Source organism: Drosophila ficusphila, unplaced genomic scaffold (assembly GCF_018152265.1).
Source record: "Drosophila ficusphila isolate 14025-0441.05 unplaced genomic scaffold, ASM1815226v1 contig_751, whole genome shotgun sequence".
NCBI lineage: Eukaryota > Metazoa > Arthropoda > Insecta > Diptera > Drosophilidae > Drosophila > Drosophila ficusphila.
In genome coordinates, this window is record NW_025064693.1 from 168,906 (window position 1) to 177,705 (window position 8,800).

Here is an 8,800-nt window from a genome sequence, read left to right on the forward strand (position 1 = left end):
GTTTTAAATCATTGTAAATCTAATTTTAATTTTTATGAGCTTTTGAGAGTACTTTGTTCGGACTATAACACACTATTTAAATACTAATATTTTGAACACATAACTAGGCATTAAAAATGAAAAACTCATATTTTTTTGCCCTTTGCTTTTTATTTTTGTATCGCTTTGAAATTTTTTTTATACCCTTGCAGATCAAAGGGTGTTATAATTTCAGTCAGAAGTTTGCAACACAGTGAAGGTGACACCTCATTCCCTATAAAGTATATATATTCTTGATCAGCGTCACGATCTGAATCGAAATACGTCTGTTCTAACTGACGTTGTCCCGTCCGTATATGAAAAAATTTATTCTTTGAAGTACCCTATCACCAGAGGTATACAAATTTGCGTAATTTCTCACAGTTTGCGAAAATGAAATTGTATTTTCAGTTATATGCCATTTTATTATTTTAAAGCAAAAAAAAGATTATTAAAAGACAAAATCATATTATTAGTATTTTTATTAAAAAATTCATGAAATCTGTACAATTTACTTAAATATTACTTATAAATAACAATAACACTGTGCGACAAAAAAAATGTTTAAGTTGATTTTTTCTTATTTTTCACTTCTACTAATCAAAATAAGAATATAAGTTTGTGGATTTGTTAATATCAATAGCCAATCAGCTTTTACGCACACTCAAATGTCCCAAAAACGCGCGTTTTTGCATATTTCACAGCGTTATAATCACATATTGGGAAAATATTTTTTCACCGTTAGAACGCTTATAACGCTTATTATAATGCAAGTTCAATATCTAATAATTAAAATGTATTACGTAAATATACCGTTAGGCTTTTATCACAATGCTTTAAAAATTTTTTCTCCCAGCTCTATACTCTGGGCGACTACGTATAGAACTTGTTACGCGAGGATACCTCTGAAAAAGCCAAAAAAAAATCTGGAAAAAAATTCACTTTTAAAAAAATAAAAGTATTACTGAAACCGAAAACAATCAAAAAAGTAACTTAAACAAAGATTTTGTTAAATTTTGTCGCACAGTGTAATGTATTATATGAACTTGAAAATACAGTAGAATCCTGTTATAACGACTCCGCTTATAGTGTCCGCCGGGTATTGCGACGAAATCTCGATGTTTTGATTGGTCCCCAGACAGACTTATACACTTATATCCTTTTGCTTAGTGCGTCTTCCGGGTATAACGACGAAAACTCGTCGGTCCCTTGAAAGTCGCTATAAGCGGATTCTACTGTAGCTGCAAAAAATCTTAAAATTTAACGTTTGGGTATTTCTCTCTGTAACGTCAATGTAAAGCGGGGATCGGGGTTTAATAAAGCTTTCTCGCTCAGGCGAATTCGGCCGCCGATCTCCCGCTCAGTACTTTAGCTTAGCATGTAAGAGAATTTTATGAAATTAAAGTTAGTTGAAATTTGAACTCCCTGTCGTACGCATCGCCGTAACTCTCGTTTTCGTTTTCGACTTAATAAACCTCGCAAAATAGGAAATAACCACTGCAATCGCAAGTTTTCGTTTTTCGGCAATAAAAACGCTTGTTTTTCATAAATAAAGCTTTCTCGCTCAGGCGAATTCGGCCGCCGATCTCCCGCTCAGTACTTTAGGTTAGCATGTAAGAGAATTTTATGAAATTAAAGTTAGTTGAAATTTGAACTCCCTATCGTACGCACTGCGTAACTCTCGTTTCGATTTCGTTTTCGTATTTTCGACTTAAATAAAACCCCTCTGAAAGAATTAACCACTGCAATCGCAAAAGTTTTTGTTATTCGGCAATAAAAACGCTTATTGTTTTTTCATGGTGACCCCGACGTGATTTGCAGTTGGTATTCTTTTTTCGCATTTTTTTTTTGGTGTGTAACAACAATTTAAAACCAAAAACAATTCTCCGCGTCGGCTTAACATATATGAGCAAAAGTGCCAATAAATATTCATTTTTCGTCGTTGGACTTGTTGCTGCTTAAGAAGCCTTTTCGTCGCTGCCGCTCAAGAACATTTTTTATTGTTGCCAAGCCTTGCCTCTGAAGAAGATTTGTTGTTGCTGCCAAGAAGCCCTTTTGTTGCCGCTGGATTTGTTTGATTGCTGCCAAAAGCCTTTTCGTCGTCGCCGCTGGAACTGATTACGCAATTTGCACACCCTACGTCGAGGCAAATGGATCCGAAAAGGGAATTCGCTGATCAGACCGAATCGGCCAGCCAGGTATAGAGTGTAAAAAGTTGAAAGTTAATCTGTGGCGTCTTGTTAAAATTGTGTTCGGCCAATCTTTCAACTTTTTGCATTCGTGTAAAATCGGTAGATAGTGAGCATTCTAACCAAAAAATTTGATTTTCGCATGCACTAACAATTTTAATTCGAATATTATACATTCGCATACATATTGATATACCCTTATATTTTATATTACTATAAATGTTGAATTAAAGTGAATCGCTTTGGACCTTTAAATTTAAATTCGTTGTTGACCCAATAAGTGCAATTAATTCCACCAATTTCGTCGTAGTGAGCACCAATTTGGGGTTAAAAATTAAGGCCGAAAATAAAGTGATTTAAATAGTGCATCCAGTGAACTATTGTGCAAAGAAAATCGCGGAAAAAACTTGTGCGCGCATTTTTCATTCCCAAATTTGCCGCGTTTTTCCGCAATTTTCCCAAGCCTTAGCGCCATTTCCCGCGCTTCACCAGCATCCCGCTTATATATTCGTTGCCCTTATATATCGGTCAGTGCATCATTTTCCGCTAGTCGGCATTTACCAAAGAGTAAGCCGCCAGCTAAATACAGACATACACACACACGCACTCTCACCCACGCAGCGCTGCCAGTGTTTTTGATCTCGCTTTCGCGCTTTTCGTTTTTGTTCGCTGGACTATTGCAAGCAGAGCATCAAGTAGGAAACTGCGCTTCTTTCGCAGCTCTAACAGTGCAGCAGAGGTTCGATTTTGCCAAGAAAGTGCCCTTATGCATTAACTGCCTTCGCAAGGGTCACACGGTCAAAAAATGCAAATCGAACAGGTGCAGGGTGTGCAAATCTTCACACCACACTTTGCTGCACATATACTCGCCTAAGACAAATCTCGCGTTGCCGCCTCCTCCTCAGCCCACGCTCATGCAAGAGACTCCATCCACTTCACATGTTTTGCATGCGACTGCTTCGGATAGAGTCATTCTTGCCACAGCTATCGTGAGCGTATTATCGAAAAGTGGCGAATTTGTTGTGGCTCGAGCGTTGCTTGACTCTGATTCACAAATAAATTTTGTGACCGACGAGCTCGCTCAGAGACTACAAATTAAAAGGGAGGATGTGTGTATGAGCTTGCGGGGCATTGGTCAAACTAATGCCCAAGCAACAAAGAAAATACATACAATAGTGAAGTCGCGAGTAGGGAGCAGCTAGTTGTCGTCCGATTTTTATATCTTAAAGAATATTTCTGGTTATCATCCGGATCAAGCGGTGAACACCAGCGGTTGGAGGGTGCCTGAAAATATTAAATTGGCAGATCCATTCTTCTTCAAGCCCCAAAAAATAGACATGCTTATCGGCGCAGATTCATTTTTGAAATTCTGTCAGTCGGCCAGATAAAGCAGGGGCCTGAACTTCCCATCTTACAAAAAACTGTTCTCGGCTGGATAGTGTCAGGGAGATGTACCTCGGAAACCAAGATTAAGGCAGAAAATTCGGTACATCTCAGCTGCCAGGAAGAAGCGTTGGAGTCAATCGACACAACCCTGCAGAAATTTTGGTCTGTGGAGGACTTGCCGCCTAAGGCTAAAGTCCATACTCCTGAGCAGCAACTTTGTGAACAACACTTTGAGAAGAATAATCAAAGACTGTCGTCCGGGAGATTTTCGGTTCGTCTGCCGTTCAAATCTGACCCGAGTTCTCTTGGTTCTTCGTATGAAGTTGCGAAACGTAGATTTTTGTCGCTGGAAAGGAGACTGTCCAAAGATCCTTCATTTAAAAAAATGTATCTGGACTTCATGGAAGAATATGCGTCAATGGGCTATATGGGTTCTACTGATAATAGAATTCCAGATGGTTCACACTACTTCATTCCGCACCAATGCGTGCTGCGGCCTCAAAGCACCTCAAAAAGTTAAGAGTGGTGTTCGATGCCTCAAGCCGCACATCGACGCAGGTTGCGTTGAATGATATCTTGATGGTAGGCCCCACTATTCAAGAGAAGCTGTATTCGACGCTACTTCGGTTCAGAATGCACAGGTTCGCCCTTGCAGCGGACATTAAAAAGATGTATCGCCAAGTGATGGTGGACGAAGCTGACCGAAATTATCAGCTCATAGTGTGGAGACGAGATCCTTCTGAGTCTCTGAAGATCTTTAGATTAAATACCATGACATACGGAACATCGCCAGCACCCTTCATGGCAATCCGGTGTTTAATGCGGCTTGGAGAGATGGTGCAAGCTAAGTATCCAAATGCCGCAAAGGTCATTCAGAATGATTTTTATGTTGACGATTTGTTGACAGGCACCGGATGCGTTGAGAACCTGCAAAGCCTTCGTGATGAAGTTTCTCAGGTTTTGCAAGAGGCAGGTTTCGAATTGGCAAAGTGGTTTTCGAACTGCCCAGAGATCTCGGCATCTGACAGCGCTATCATGCCATTATTGGCTGACTCAGATGTGACTAAAACCCTTGGAGTGGTTTAAGAGTAGTCTATACATTTTTTTTTTTTCCTTTATAACTCCTCCTGGGAGCATAGGGCCTCGACTAGATTCCTCCATCTTACTCTATTTCGAGCTGTCTGTTTCGCTGTGTCCCATGTGGTGCTGTATTGGGACAACTCTTGAAGGGCGGTTCGTCTCCATGTTGCTTTAGGCCTGCCTACACGCCTGCTTCCCTGTGGGTTCCACTCTAGCGCCATTCTAACTATGCTATCCTGGTCCTTTCGCAGTGCGTGGCCTATCCATCTCCATTTTTTCTTCCTGATTTGGAGTGTTATTGCTGTTTCACCCTTCATTTTCCAGAGGTCTATGTCTGAGACACTTGTTGGTGAAAGCCTGCAATTGCTGGATTATTGTCTTTGTTCCGTATAGTAGGACGGATTTTACGCATGAGTTGAAGATCCGTATCTTTGTTTTTCTTCTTATTTGGCGGCTTCTCTATATGCGGTAGAGTCTCCCGAAGGCAGACCTGGCTTTGGCTAGCCTGCTCGTCACATCTTCTGTCACGCCACCGTTGCTGGAGATTACGGTGCCAAGGTATGGGAAACTCTCGACGTATTCTATTGGGTTTCCATCTACGATGATATTTTCTTGGCTGGCGTGATTGAGGCGCATCGCTTTTGTCTTCGCCGTGTTAATTTGTAGACCCACACGGCTGGCTAGGTTCACGAGGTCATCAACTTTGGATTGAGTATCGCTTAGTTTGTGAGAGATTAGGCAAATGTCGTCTGCGTAGTCCAAGTCTTCTAGGTGTCTGGTGAAGCTCCATGTTATTCCACGCTTGTGTTTGCACACTTCTCTCATGACCTCGTCCACCACAATGTTGAAGAGCAGTGGGGATAGTGGGCATCCTTGCTTGACCCCGGTGTTTGTTTGGAAAGGTGCACTTGTCTTCCCGTTGTGCAGTACCGCCAGGTTGGCGTCATCGTATAGCGCCTTTATTAGGGCGATGACTTTGTGCGGTACTTCTTTCCTAGCAAGCGCTCCCCATATTGCTGCTCTATTTATTGAATCGAACGCCTTCTTGAAATCGATGAACAGGAGGTACAGTGGTGCTCTCCATTCCACAGCTTGTTCGGTTATGATGCGTAGGGTGTTGGCTTGGTCTACGCAGCTCCTGTGTGGTCTGAAGCCTGCCTGTTCATCTCTTAGTGTGGGCTCGAATTTTTCCGTCAGGCGTTCATTCAGAATTGTGGCTAGGACTTTGTAACTGGTGTTTAGTAGTGTGATCCCTCTCCAGTTGTTGCAATCACTAAGGTCTCCTTTCTTGGGTATTTTCACTATGACTCCGCATTTCCAGGAGTCGGGAATGTGTTCGCTCTCCCATGCACTCGAGAAGTGCGGATGCAATATTTCTTGGAGGATTTCGGCTGGAATGCCGTCCATCCCGGCAGCTTTGTTGTTCTTTAGCTTCTTTATTGCATTTCCGATTTCTCTCACGGAGGGTGGGGCGGATGATATTCTCCGGTTCCCATTTGCTGGCGCAACGTTTCTGTAGTCATCGCTCCTGCTAGGCATGTCGGAGTTGCTGATTTCCATGAAGTGTTGGCGCCACCTGTGGATTTGGTCGTCGTCGCTAGTGAGAAGTATCCGATGGCATCTTTGACTGGCTGGGTCTTCCTTCTATTGCCTCCTGAAGTTTGTTCAATTGTCTGGTATAGTGATCGCATGTTGTTTTCATTTGCTGCGCGTTCTGCGTTATCTGCCAGTCTATTCAGTAGGGCTCTCTTATCATTTCTGGCTGCTCTCTTGACAGCTTTGCATAGTGCGCAGTGTTCGTCGGGTCTATTGCTGTCACGATCAGCCAGTAATTTCAGTGAGTTCCTTTTGTTGATCGTGTCCCACGTTGCGCTAGAGATCCAGTTGTTTTTTCTTCGTTGTTGGGTGCCAATGATGCCTTCTGCGGTGGTCCTTAGTGTATCGCACATTTGTTCCCATGTCTGGCCTTGCTGCGGTAGTAGGTGGGTGCGTAATGTTGATGCAAGTCTGGCGCTGATGTCCGTTTCGCCAAGTAGGTGTATGTTGAGGGGGGACGGGCGGTGGTTCCTTGAGTCGTCAGCATTTCGCGGGCGATTGCGGTCCAGCTTGATTGAGAGCTCCCCAATGATCAGCTCGTGGTCGCTGTCTATCGATGCTCCCCTCTTGTTCCTTATAACCAGTAGAACCTTCCTCCATTTTCTGCTTATACAAATGTGGTCAATTTGGTTACGTGTATTTCCACTCGGAGATGTCCATGTGTATTTGTGGATATCTCTGTGTGGGAACATACTATCCCCAATGATTAACTGAAAACATTTGGCATACTTCTATTAGTCTATCTCCATTGTTATTACGCGTGCCTATACCGTGGCCCCCAGTGGCTGACCTCATTCTGGTAAAGTTGGGTCCTATTTTTGCATTGAAGTCGCCCATGAGAACAGTGATGTTGCCTCGAGGTTTGTCAGTGAGAGTGGAAGTAAGCGCGGCATAGAAGTCGTCTTTGATGTCGTCGTTTGCGTCTTCGGTTGGGGCGTAACACTGCACGATTGTTATTGGTCTGGCCCTACATCTAAACGTCGCTTTAATGAGTCTGTCTGAAATGGGTGTCCAGGAGTGTAGCGTTTCTTTCATTCTTCTGGCTACGAATATCCCTACTCCATATCTGCGTCCCTCATTATTACCGCTGTGCAAGATTAGGTTACCATTTGCTGATGTTGTTACTCCACTACCGCTCCATCTCATCTCACTGATCCCCGCTATTGTGACCTGAAGTCTGTCCATTTCTCCTTCAAATTGTGCTAATCTAGACGGCTCTCTTAGAGTTCTAACGTTCCATTGTCCTATTCTTGTCCTTTTAGATACGCCTATAGTCGTCATCGAAGGGGGTCCGTTTGTGTTTGGTAATCTTGTGTTGGATTTTGTAATCGGATTGATTTCAGTCGAGCTGGTGATTAGCCAGAAGCGACCTATCCTAGTGGTGGGGCTGCCACCTATCGCCTTCTAGGAGAGGCGTGGGGGGTTACACACTTTGAGCTGCCGATTTGGCGCAAGTTTGCATCACAGCGCCATCTGGCGGGGGGATGCGAAGAATAGACCCGTGGGGCCTGGGGAGCTTTTTCTACTGAAGTGCCATCTTGCGGCGGCGAGAATGAATATAGAAACGTGCTTTCTACTAGTGATCTTGATGTTGTTTGAGTGTGTATACTAAGTAGTAAACACGAAAGTTCTATTGTTGTGTCCATAGTGGACGGGGGGTGTGCGGATCCGGGGAGCCGAAATTTGTTACTAATGTTAAGTGAGCGGTAGAGCATAGGAATAATGGAGCTTCGGAAAAAGAGACCATTTCTTTGTCTCGGGGAGCCTGGGATTCGAACCCCGGCCTTCCGACTCGTAGTCCAGCTCTACCTGCTGGACTTAAAAACAATGTTTATGGTACAAAAAAGTTCAAAATAGTCATTTAGCCGGTAAAACGCAGCCCATACAGATTGGAAAAGACAGACATTGTTATTGAGGTAAGCCTTTGGAATTGGGCTTACTAAAGGAAGCAGCTAATCGCCAATTAAATCCCGTTTTTATTTTCTTGTGATATTCGACAAGCACTTCCTATTGTTCCACGAGAAACACGACAGATAAAATAAAGTACTGTTTGAAACCATCCTTTATTAAGCCTTCTTTAAAAAAATTGTCTTTTACCAAAAACATGGAATTTTTGCACAAACTTTACTGAGAATTGGAGACAGTGTTTTTCCTGCTGCCGAGAAAAAAAAATATAAATCCCCTGAAGAATAGGAATGGTTATAACTTCTGTCGAGGAGCTGTCATCAAAAGACTTGATAAAATTTCTAAAACCTCAACAAAAGTTTTTTAAGAGAATATTAAATTCTAGAGCTGTGTCAATAAAAAACATTCGATGGTGGTGAGATGGCATTTTTTTTCGAGAAAATCGAGTTTAAGTATTTGTATACGTCAAAATTCGGTCGTTTAAAACGCTCTCACTCCGTTAGTTTGGCTCTAATTGACTCAACATTTTTACACAATGTGCTCGACACATTGGCTTTTGGAAAAAACAATAAAAAAAAATGCAAAAAAAAGAATTTTTAAAACCAAACCAAAACTATTTTAAAAAA